A 12,031-nucleotide genomic window follows, 5' to 3' on the forward strand; every position below is an offset into this window, starting at 1 on the left:
TAAGTATCATGGTGAATTGAGTAGGTTCCCAATAGGATTCGCATGTAATAAGCTTGTTATTCAAGATAGAGCAACGTTTTAACGCACTGAAACACTGTTTCTTTGTGAACTCAGTTAGTTCCTAGTAGCCTGCTCTTGTAATATGTGTACTTTTAAAGATTTATAAAAATTTGGTGAGCCGAATCTGAGTAACATGGTGAATTCGGTTAGTTCCCAATAGGCCGCACTAGTAATAAGTGGACTGTTCGGGATATAGGAAAATTTTCACGAACGGAATCAAAATTTCTAGGCGAATTCAGTGAGTTCCCAATGGGACATGCTTGTATGAGTTTGCTTTTCAATATCGAGCAACATTTTAAGGAACGGAATCTAAGTATCATGGTGAATTGAGTAGGTTCCCAATAGGATTCGCATGTAATAAGCTTGTTATTCAAGATAGAGCAACGTTTTAACGCACTGAAACACTGTTTCATTGTGAATTCAGTTAGTTCCTAGTAGCCTGCTCTTGTAATATGTGTACTTTTAAAGATTTATAAAAATTTGGTGAGCCGAATCTGAGTAACATGGTGAATTCGGTTAGTTCCCAATAGGCCGCACTAGTAATAAGTGGACTGTTCGGGATATAGGAAAATTTTCACGAACGGAATCAAAATTTCTAGGCGAATTCAGTGAGTTCCCAATGGGACATGCTTGTATGAGTTTGCTTTTCAATATCGAGCAACATTTTAAGGAACGGAATCTAAGTATCATGTTGAATTGAGTAGGTTCCCAATAGGATTCGCATGTAATAAGCTTGTTATTCAAGATAGAGCAACGTTTTAACGCACTGAAACACTGTTTCTTTGTGAATTCAGTTAGTTCCTAGTAGCCTGCTCTTGTAATATGTGTACTTTTAAAGATTTATAAAAATTTGGTGAGCTGAATCTGAGTAACATGGTGAATTCGGTTAGTTCCCAATAGGCCGCACTAGTAATAAGTGGACTGTTCGGGATATAGGAAAAATTTCACGAACGGAATCAAAATTTCTAGGCGAATTCAGTGAGTTCCCAATGGGACATGCTTGTATGAGTTTGCTTTTCAATATCGAGCAACATTTTAAAGACGGAATCTAAGTATCATGTTGAATTGAGTAGGTTCCCAATAGGATTCGCATGTAATAAGCTTGTTATTCAAGATAGAGCAACGTTTTAACGCACTGAAACACTGTTTCTTTGTGAATTCAGTTAGTTCCTAGTAGCCTGCTCTTATAATATGTGTACTTTTAAAGATTTATAAAAATTTGGTGAGCCGAATCTGAGTAACATGGTGAATTCGGTTAGTTCCCAATAGGCCGCACTAGTAATAAGTGGACTGTTCGGGATATAGGAAAATTTTCACGAACGGAATCAAAATTTCTAGGCGAATTCAGTGAGTTCCCAATGGGACATGCTTGCATGAGTTTGCTTTTCAATATCGAGCAACATTTTAAGGAACGGAATCTAAGTATCATGGTGAATTGAGTAGGTTCCCAATAGGATTCGCATGTAATAAGCTTGTTATTCAAGATAGAGCAACGTTTTAACGCACTGAAACACTGTTTCTTTGTGAATTCAGTTAGTTCCCAGTAGCCTGCTCTTGTAATATGTGTACTTTTAAAGATTTATAAAAATTTGGTGAGCCGAATCTGAGTAACATGGTGAATTCGGTTAGTTCCCAATAGGCCGCAGTAGTAATAAGTGGACTGTTCGGGATATAGGAAAATTTTCACGAACGGAATCAAAATTTCTAGGCGAATTCAGTGAGTTCCCAATGGGACATGCTTGCATGAGTTTGCTTTTCAATATCGAGCAACATTTTAAGGAACGGAATCTAAGTATCATGGTGAATTGAGTAGGTTCCCAATAGGATTCGCATGTAATAAGCTTGTTATTCAAGATAGAGCAACGTTTTAACGCACTGAAACACTGTTTCTTTGTGAATTCAGTTAGTTCCTAGTAGCCTGCTCTTGTAATATGTGTACTTTTAAAGATTTATAAAAATTTGGTGAGCCGAATCTGAGTAACATGGTGAATTCGGTTAGTTCCCAATAGGCCGCACTAGTAATAAGTGGACTGTTCGGGATATAGGAAAATTTTCACGAACGGAATCAAAATTTCTAGGCGAATTCAGTGAGTTCCCAATGGGACATGCTTGTATGAGTTTGCTTTTCAATATCGAGCAACATTTTAAGGAACGGAATCTAAGTATCATGGTGAATTGAGTAGGTTCCCAATAGGATTCGCATGTAATAAGCTTGTTATTCAAGAGAGAGCAACGTTTTAACGCACTGAAACACTGTTTCTTTGTGAATTCAGTTAGTTCCTAGTAGCCTGCTCTTGTAATATGTGTACTTTTAAAGATTTATAAAAATTTGGTGAGCCGAATCTGAGTAACATGGTGAATTCGGTTAGTTCCCAATAGGCCGCACTAGTAATAAGTGGACTGTTCGGGATATAGGAAAATTTTCACGAACGGAATCAAAATTTCTAGGCGAATTCAGTGAGTTCCCAATGGGACATGCTTGTATGAGTTTGCTTTTCAATATCGAGCAACATTTTAAGGAACGGAATCTAAGTATCATGTTGAATTGAGTAGGTTCCCAATAGGATTCGCATGTAATAAGCTTGTTATTCAAGATAGAGCAACGTTTTAACGCACTGAAACACTGTTTCTTTGTGAATTCAGTTAGTTCCTAGTAGCCTGCTCTTGTAATATGTGTACTTTTAAAGATTTATAAAAATTTGGTGAGCCGAATCTGAGTAACATGGTGAATTCGGTTAGTTCCCAATAGGCCGCACTAGTAATAAGTGGACTGTTCGGGATATAGGAAAATTTTCACGAACGGAATCAAAATTTCTAGGCGAATTCAGTGAGTTCCCAATGGGACATGCTTGTATGAGTTTGCTTTTCAATATCGAGCAACATTTTAAGGAACGGAATCTAAGTATCATGTTGAATTGAGTAGGTTCCCAATAGGATTCGCATGTAATAAGCTTGTTATTCAAGATAGAGCAACGTTTTAACGCACTGAAACACTGTTTCTTTGTGAATTCAGTTAGTTCCTAGTAGCCTGCTCTTGTAATATGTGTACTTTTAAAGATTTATAAAAATTTGGTGAGCCGAATCTGAGTAACATGGTGAATTCGGTTAGTTCCCAATAGGCCGCAGTAGTAATAAGTGGACTGTTCGGGATATAGGAAAATTTTCACGAACGGAATCAAATATCTAGGCAAATTCAGTGAGTTCCCAATGGGACATGCTTGCATGAGTTTGCTTTTCATTATCGAGCAACATATTAAGGAACGGACTCTAAGTATCATGTTGAATTGAGTAGGTTCCCAATAGGATTCGCATGTAATAAGTTTGTTATTCAAGATAGAGCAACGTTTTAACAAACTGAAACACTGTTTCTTTGTGAATTCAGTTAGTTCCTAGTAGCCTGCTCTTGTAATATGTGTACTTTTAAAGATTTATAAAAATTTGGTGAGCCGAATCTGAATAACATGGTGAATTCGGTTAGTTCCCAATAGGCCGCAGTAGTAATAAGTGGACTGTTCGGGATATAGAAAAATTTTCAAGAACGGAATCAAAATTTCTAGGCGAATTCAGTGAGTTCCCAATGGGACATGCTTGTATGAGTTTGCTTTTCAATATCGAGCAACATTTTAAGGAACGGAATCTAAGTATCATGGTGAATTGAGTAGGTTCCCAATAGGATTCGCATGTAATAAGCTTGTTATTCAAGATAGAGCAACGTTTTAACGCACTGAAACACTGTTTCTTTGTAAATTCAGTTAGTTCCTAGTAGCCTGCTCTTGTAATATGTGTACTTTTAAAGGTTTATAAAAATTTGGTGAGCCGAATCTGAGTAACATGGTGAATTCGGTTAGTTCCCAATAGGCCGCAGTAGTAATAAGTGGACTGTTCGGGATATAGGAAAATTTTCACGAACGGAATCAAAATTTCTAGGCAAATTCAGTGAGTTCCCAATGGGACATGCTTGCATGAGTTTGCTTTTCATTATCGAGCAACATATTAAGGAACGTACTCTAAGTATCATTTTGAATTGAGTAGGTTCCCAATAGGATTCGCATGTAATAAGTTTGTTATTCAAGAGAGAGCAACGTTTTAACGAACTGAAACACTGTTTCTTTGTGAATTCAGTTAGTTCCTAGTAGCCTGCTCTTGTAATATGTGTACTTTTAAAGATTTATAAAAATTTGGTGAGCCGAATCTGAGTAACATGGTGAATTCGGTTAGTTCCCAATAGGCCGCACTAGTAATAAGTGGACTGTTCGGGATATAGGAAAATTTTCAAGACGGAATCAAAATTTCTAGGCGAATTCAGTGAGTTCCCAATGGGACATGCTTGTATGAGTTTGCTTTTCAATATCGAGCAACATTTTAAGGAACGGAATCTAAGTATCATGGTGAATTGAGTAGGTTCCCAATAGGATTCGCATGTAATAAGCTTGTTATTCAAGATAGAGCAACGTTTTAACGCACTGAAACACTGTTTCTTTGTGAATTCAGTTAGTTCCTAGTAGCCTGCTCTTGTAATATGTGTACTTTTAAAGATTTATAAAAATTTGGTGAGCCGAATCTGAGTAACATGGTGAATTCGGTTAGTTCCCAATAGGCCGCACTAGTAATAAGTGGACTGTTCGGGATATAGGAAAATTTTCACGAACGGAATCAAAATTTCTAGGCGAATTCAGTGAGTTCCCAATGGGACATGCTTGTATGAGTTTGCTTTTCAATATCGAGCAACATTTTAAGGAACGGAATCTAAGTATCATGGTGAATTGAGTAGGTTCCCAATAGGATTCGCATGTAATAAGCTTGTTATTCAAGATAGAGCAACGTTTTAACGCACTGAAACACTGTTTCTTTGTGAACTCAGTTAGTTCCTAGTAGCCTGCTCTTGTAATATGTGTACTTTTAAAGATTTATAAAAATTTGGTGAGCCGAATCTGAGTAACATGGTGAATTCGGTTAGTTCCCAATAGGCCGCACTAGTAATAAGTGGACTGTTCGGGATATAGGAAAATTTTCACGAACGGAATCAAAATTTCTAGGCGAATTCAGTGAGTTCCCAATGGGACATGCTTGTATGAGTTTGCTTTTCAATATCGAGCAACATTTTAAGGAACGGAATCTAAGTATCATGTTGAATTGAGTAGGTTCCCAATAGGATTCGCATGTAATAAGCTTGTTATTCAAGATAGAGCAACGTTTTAACGCACTGAAACACTGTTTCATTGTGAATTCAGTTAGTTCCTAGTAGCCTGCTCTTGTAATATGTGTACTTTTAAAGATTTATAAAAATTTGGTGAGCCGAATCTGAGTAACATGGTGAATTCGGTTAGTTCCCAATAGGCCGCACTAGTAATAAGTGGACTGTTCGGGATATAGGAAAATTTTCACGAACGGAATCAAAATTTCTAGGCGAATTCAGTGAGTTCCCAATGGGACATGCTTGTATGAGTTTGCTTTTCAATATCGAGCAACATTTTAAGGAACGGAATCTAAGTATCATGTTGAATTGAGTAGGTTCCCAATAGGATTCGCATGTAATAAGCTTGTTATTCAAGATAGAGCAACGTTTTAACGCACTGAAACACTGTTTCTTTGTGAATTCAGTTAGTTCCTAGTAGCCTGCTCTTGTAATATGTGTACTTTTAAAGATTTATAAAAATTTGGTGAGCTGAATCTGAGTAACATGGTGAATTCGGTTAGTTCCCAATAGGCCGCACTAGTAATAAGTGGACTGTTCGGGATATAGGAAAAATTTCACGAACGGAATCAAAATTTCTAGGCGAATTCAGTGAGTTCCCAATGGGACATGCTTGTATGAGTTTGCTTTTCAATATCGAGCAACATTTTAAAGACGGAATCTAAGTATCATGTTGAATTGAGTAGGTTCCCAATAGGATTCGCATGTAATAAGCTTGTTATTCAAGATAGAGCAACGTTTTAACGCACTGAAACACTGTTTCTTTGTGAATTCAGTTAGTTCCTAGTAGCCTGCTCTTATAATATGTGTACTTTTAAAGATTTATAAAAATTTGGTGAGCCGAATCTGAGTAACATGGTGAATTCGGTTAGTTCCCAATAGGCCGCACTAGTAATAAGTGGACTGTTCGGGATATAGGAAAATTTTCACGAACGGAATCAAAATTTCTAGGCGAATTCAGTGAGTTCCCAATGGGACATGCTTGCATGAGTTTGCTTTTCAATATCGAGCAACATTTTAAGGAACGGAATCTAAGTATCATGGTGAATTGAGTAGGTTCCCAATAGGATTCGCATGTAATAAGCTTGTTATTCAAGATAGAGCAACGTTTTAACGCACTGAAACACTGTTTCTTTGTGAATTCAGTTAGTTCCCAGTAGCCTGCTCTTGTAATATGTGTACTTTTAAAGATTTATAAAAATTTGGTGAGCCGAATCTGAGTAACATGGTGAATTCGGTTAGTTCCCAATAGGCCGCACTAGTAATAAGTGGACTGTTCGGGATATAGGAAAATTTTCAAGAACGGAATCAAAATTTCTAGGCGAATTCAGTGAGTTCCCAATGGGACATGCTTGCATGAGTTTGCTTTTCAATATCGAGCAACATTTTAAGGAACGGAATCTAAGTATCATGGTGAATTGAGTAGGTTCCCAATAGGATTCGCATGTAATAAGCTTGTTATTCAAGATAGAGCAACGTTTTAACGCACTGAAACACTGTTTCTTTGTGAATTCAGTTAGTTCCTAGTAGCCTGCTCTTGTAATATGTGTACTTTTAAAGATTTATAAAAATTTGGTGAGCCGAATCTGAGTAACATGGTGAATTCGGTTAGTTCCCAATAGGCCGCACTAGTAATAAGTGGACTGTTCGGGATATAGGAAAATTTTCACGAACGGAATCAAAATTTCTAGGCGAATTCAGTGAGTTCCCAATGGGACATGCTTGTATGAGTTTGCTTTTCAATATCGAGCAACATTTTAAGGAACGGAATCTAAGTATCATGGTGAATTGAGTAGGTTCCCAATAGGATTCGCATGTAATAAGCTTGTTATTCAAGATAGAGCAACGTTTTAACGCACTGAAACACTGTTTCTTTGTGAATTCAGTTAGTTCCTAGTAGCCTGCTCTTGTAATATGTGTACTTTTAAAGATTTATAAAAATTTGGTGAGCCGAATCTGAGTAACATGGTGAATTCGGTTAGTTCCCAATAGGCCGCACTAGTAATAAGTGGACTGTTCGGGATATAGGAAAATTTTCACGAACGGAATCAAAATTTCTAGGCGAATTCAGTGAGTTCCCAATGGGACATGCTTGTATGAGTTTGCTTTTCAATATCGAGCAACATTTTAAGGAACGGAATCTAAGTATCATGTTGAATTGAGTAGGTTCCCAATAGGATTCGCATGTAATAAGCTTGTTATTCAAGATAGAGCAACGTTTTAACGCACTGAAACACTGTTTCTTTGTGAATTCAGTTAGTTCCTAGTAGCCTGCTCTTGTAATATGTGTACTTTTAAAGATTTATAAAAATTTGGTGAGCCGAATCTGAGTAACATGGTGAATTCGGTTAGTTCCCAATAGGCCGCACTAGTAATAAGTGGACTGTTCGGGATATAGGAAAATTTTCACGAACGGAATCAAAATTTCTAGGCGAATTCAGTGAGTTCCCAATGGGACAGGCTTGTATGAGTTTGCTTTTCAATATCGAGCAACATTTTAAGGAACGGAATCTAAGTATCATGGTGAATTGAGTAGGTTCCCAATAGGATTCGCATGTAATAAGCTTGTTATTCAAGAGAGAGCAACGTTTTAACGCACTGAAACACTGTTTCTTTGTGAATTCAGTTAGTTCCTAGTAGCCTGCTCTTGTAATAGGTGTACTTTTAAAGATTTATAAAAATTTGGTGAGCCGAATCTGAGTAACATGGTGAATTCGGTTAGTTCCCAATAGGCCGCACTAGTAATAAGTGGACTGTTCGGGATATAGGAAAATTTTCACGAACGGAATCAAATTTTCTAGGCGAATTCAGTGAGTTCCCAATGGGACATGCTTGTATGAGTTTGCTTTTCAATATCGAGCAACATTTTAAGGAACGGAATCTAAGTATCATGTTGAATTGAGTAGGTTCCCAATAGGATTCGCATGTAATAAGCTTGTTATTCAAGATAGAGCAACGTTTTAACGCACTGAAACACTGTTTCTTTGTGAATTCAGTTAGTTCCTAGTAGCCTGCTCTTGTAATATGTGTACTTTTAAAGATTTATAAAAATTTGGTGAGCCGAATCTGAGTAACATGGTGAATTCGGTTAGTTCCCAATAGGCCGCACTAGTAATAAGTGGACTGTTCGGGATATAGGAAAATTTTCACGAACGGAATCAAAATTTCTAGGCGAATTCAGTGAGTTCCCAATGGGACATGCTTGTATGAGTTTGCTTTTCAATATCGAGCAACATTTTAAGGAACGGAATCTAAGTATCATGTTGAATTGAGTAGGTTCCCAATAGGATTCGCATGTAATAAGCTTGTTATTCAAGAGAGAGCAACGTTTTAACGCACTGAAACACTGTTTCTTTGTGAATTCAGTTAGTTCCTAGTAGCCTGCTCTTGTAATATGTGTACTTTTAAAGATTTATAAAAATTTGGTGAGCCGAATCTGAGTAACATGGTGAATTCGGTTAGTTCCCAATAGGCCGCACTAGTAATAAGTGGACTGTTCGGGATATAGGAAAATTTTCACGAACGGAATCAAAATTTCTAGGCGAATTCAGTGAGTTCCCAATGGGACATGCTTGTATGAGTTTGCTTTTCAATATCGAGCAACATTTTAAGGAACGGAATCTAAGTATCATGTTGAATTGAGTAGGTTCCCAATAGGATTCGCATGTAATAAGCTTGTTATTCAAGATAGAGCAACGTTTTAACGCACTGAAACACTGTTTCTTTGTGAATTCAGTTAGTTCCTAGTAGCCTGCTCTTGTAATATGTGTACTTTTAAAGATTTATAAAAATTTGGTGAGCCGAATCTGAGTAACATGGTGAATTCGGTTAGTTCCCAATAGGCCGCAGTAGTAATAAGTGGACTGTTCGGGATATAGGAAAATTTTCACGAACGGAATCAAATATCTAGGCAAATTCAGTGAGTTCCCAATGGGACATGCTTGCATGAGTTTGCTTTTCATTATCGAGCAACATATTAAGGAACGGACTCTAAGTATCATGTTGAATTGAGTAGGTTCCCAATAGGATTCGCATGTAATAAGTTTGTTATTCAAGATAGAGCAACGTTTTAACAAACTGAAACACTGTTTCTTTGTGAATTCAGTTAGTTCCTAGTAGCCTGCTCTTGTAATATGTGTACTTTTAAAGATTTATAAAAATTTGGTGAGCCGAATCTGAATAACATGGTGAATTCGGTTAGTTCCCAATAGGCCGCAGTAGTAATAAGTGGACTGTTCGGGATATAGAAAAATTTTCAAGAACGGAATCAAAATTTCTAGGCGAATTCAGTGAGTTCCCAATGGGACATGCTTGTATGAGTTTGCTTTTCAATATCGAGCAACATTTTAAGGAACGGAATCTAAGTATCATGGTGAATTGAGTAGGTTCCCAATAGGATTCGCATGTAATAAGCTTGTTATTCAAGATAGAGCAACGTTTTAACGCACTGAAACACTGTTTCTTTGTAAATTCAGTTAGTTCCTAGTAGCCTGCTCTTGTAATATGTGTACTTTTAAAGGTTTATAAAAATTTGGTGAGCCGAATCTGAGTAACATGGTGAATTCGGTTAGTTCCCAATAGGCCGCAGTAGTAATAAGTGGACTGTTCGGGATATAGGAAAATTTTCACGAACGGAATCAAAATTTCTAGGCAAATTCAGTGAGTTCCCAATGGGACATGCTTGCATGAGTTTGCTTTTCATTATCGAGCAACATATTAAGGAACGTACTCTAAGTATCATTTTGAATTGAGTAGGTTCCCAATAGGATTCGCATGTAATAAGTTTGTTATTCAAGAGAGAGCAACGTTTTAACGAACTGAAACACTGTTTCTTTGTGAATTCAGTTAGTTCCTAGTAGCCTGCTCTTGTAATATGTGTACTTTTAAAGATTTATAAAAATTTGGTGAGCCGAATCTGAGTAACATGGTGAATTCGGTTAGTTCCCAATAGGCCGCACTAGTAATAAGTGGACTGTTCGGGATATAGGAAAATTTTCAAGACGGAATCAAAATTTCTAGGCGAATTCAGTGAGTTCCCAATGGGACATGCTTGTATGAGTTTGCTTTTCAATATCGAGCAACATTTTAAGGAACGGAATCTAAGTATCATGGTGAATTGAGTAGGTTCCCAATAGGATTCGCATGTAATAAGCTTGTTATTCAAGATAGAGCAACGTTTTAACGCACTGAAACACTGTTTCTTTGTGAATTCAGTTAGTTCCTAGTAGCCTGCTCTTGTAATATGTGTACTTTTAAAGATTTATAAAAATTTGGTGAGCCGAATCTGAGTAACATGGTGAATTCGGTTAGTTCCCAATAGGCCGCACTAGTAATAAGTGGACTGTTCGGGATATAGGAAAATTTTCACGAACGGAATCAAAATTTCTAGGCGAATTCAGTGAGTTCCCAATGGGACATGCTTGTATGAGTTTGCTTTTCAATATCGAGCAACATTTTAAGGAACGGAATCTAAGTATCATGGTGAATTGAGTAGGTTCCCAATAGGATTCGCATGTAATAAGCTTGTTATTCAAGATAGAGCAACGTTTTAACGCACTGAAACACTGTTTCTTTGTGAATTCAGTTAGTTCCTAGTAGCCTGCTCTTGTAATATGTGTACTTTTAAAGATTTATAAAAATTTGGTGAGCCGAATCTGAGTAACATGGTGAATTCGGTTAGTTCCCAATAGGCCGCACTAGTAATAAGTGGACTGTTCGGGATATAGGAAAATTTTCACGAACGGAATCAAAATTTCTAGGCGAATTCAGTGAGTTCCCAATGGGACATGCTTGTATGAGTTTGCCTTTCAATATCGAGCAACAATTTAAGGAACGGAATCTAAGTATCATGTTGAATTGAGTAGGTTCCCAATAGGATTCGCATGTAATAAGCTTGTTATTCAAGATAGAGCAACGTTTTAACGCACTGAAACACTGTTTCTTTGTGAATTCAGTTAGTTCCTAGTAGCCTGCTCTTGTAATATGTGTACTTTTAAAGATTTATAAAGATTTGGTGAGCCGAATCTGAGTAACATGGTGAATTCGGTTAGTTCCCAATAGGCCGCACTAGTAATAGTGGACAGTTCGGGATATAGGAAAATTTTCACGAACGGAATCAAAATTTCTAGGCGAATTCAGTGAGTTCCCAATGGGACATGCTTGTATGAGTTTGCTTTTCAATATCGAGCAACATTTTAAGGAACGGAAGCTAAGTATCATGGTGAATTGAGTAGGTTCCCAATAGGATTCGCATGTAATAAGCTTGTTATTCAAGATAGAGCAACGTTTTAACGCACTGAAACACTGTTTCTTTGTGAACTCAGTTAGTTCCTAGTAGCCTGCTCTTGTAATATGTGTACTTTTAAAGATTTATAAAAATTTGGTGAGCCGAATCTGAGTAACATGGTGAATTCGGTTAGTTCCCAATAGGCGGCACTAGTAATAAGTGGACTGTTCGGGATATAGGAAAATTTTCACGAACGGAATCAAAATTTCTAGGCGAATTCAGTGAGTTCCCAATGGGACATGCTTGTATGAGTTTGCTTTTCAATATCGAGCAACATTTTAAGGAACGGAATCTAAGTATCATGGTGAATTGAGTAGGTTCCCAATAGGATTCGCATGTAATAAGCTTGTTATTCAAGAGAGAGCAACGTTTTAACGCACTGAAACACTGTTTCTTTGTGAATTCAGTTAGTTCCTAGTAGCCTGCTCTTGTAATATGTGTACTTTTAAAGATTTATAAAAATTTGGTGAGCCGAATCTGAGTAACATGGT

Source organism: Rattus norvegicus, chromosome 17 (genome assembly GCF_036323735.1).
Source record: "Rattus norvegicus strain BN/NHsdMcwi chromosome 17, GRCr8, whole genome shotgun sequence".
In the NCBI taxonomy this organism is placed as follows: domain Eukaryota; kingdom Metazoa; phylum Chordata; class Mammalia; order Rodentia; family Muridae; genus Rattus; species Rattus norvegicus.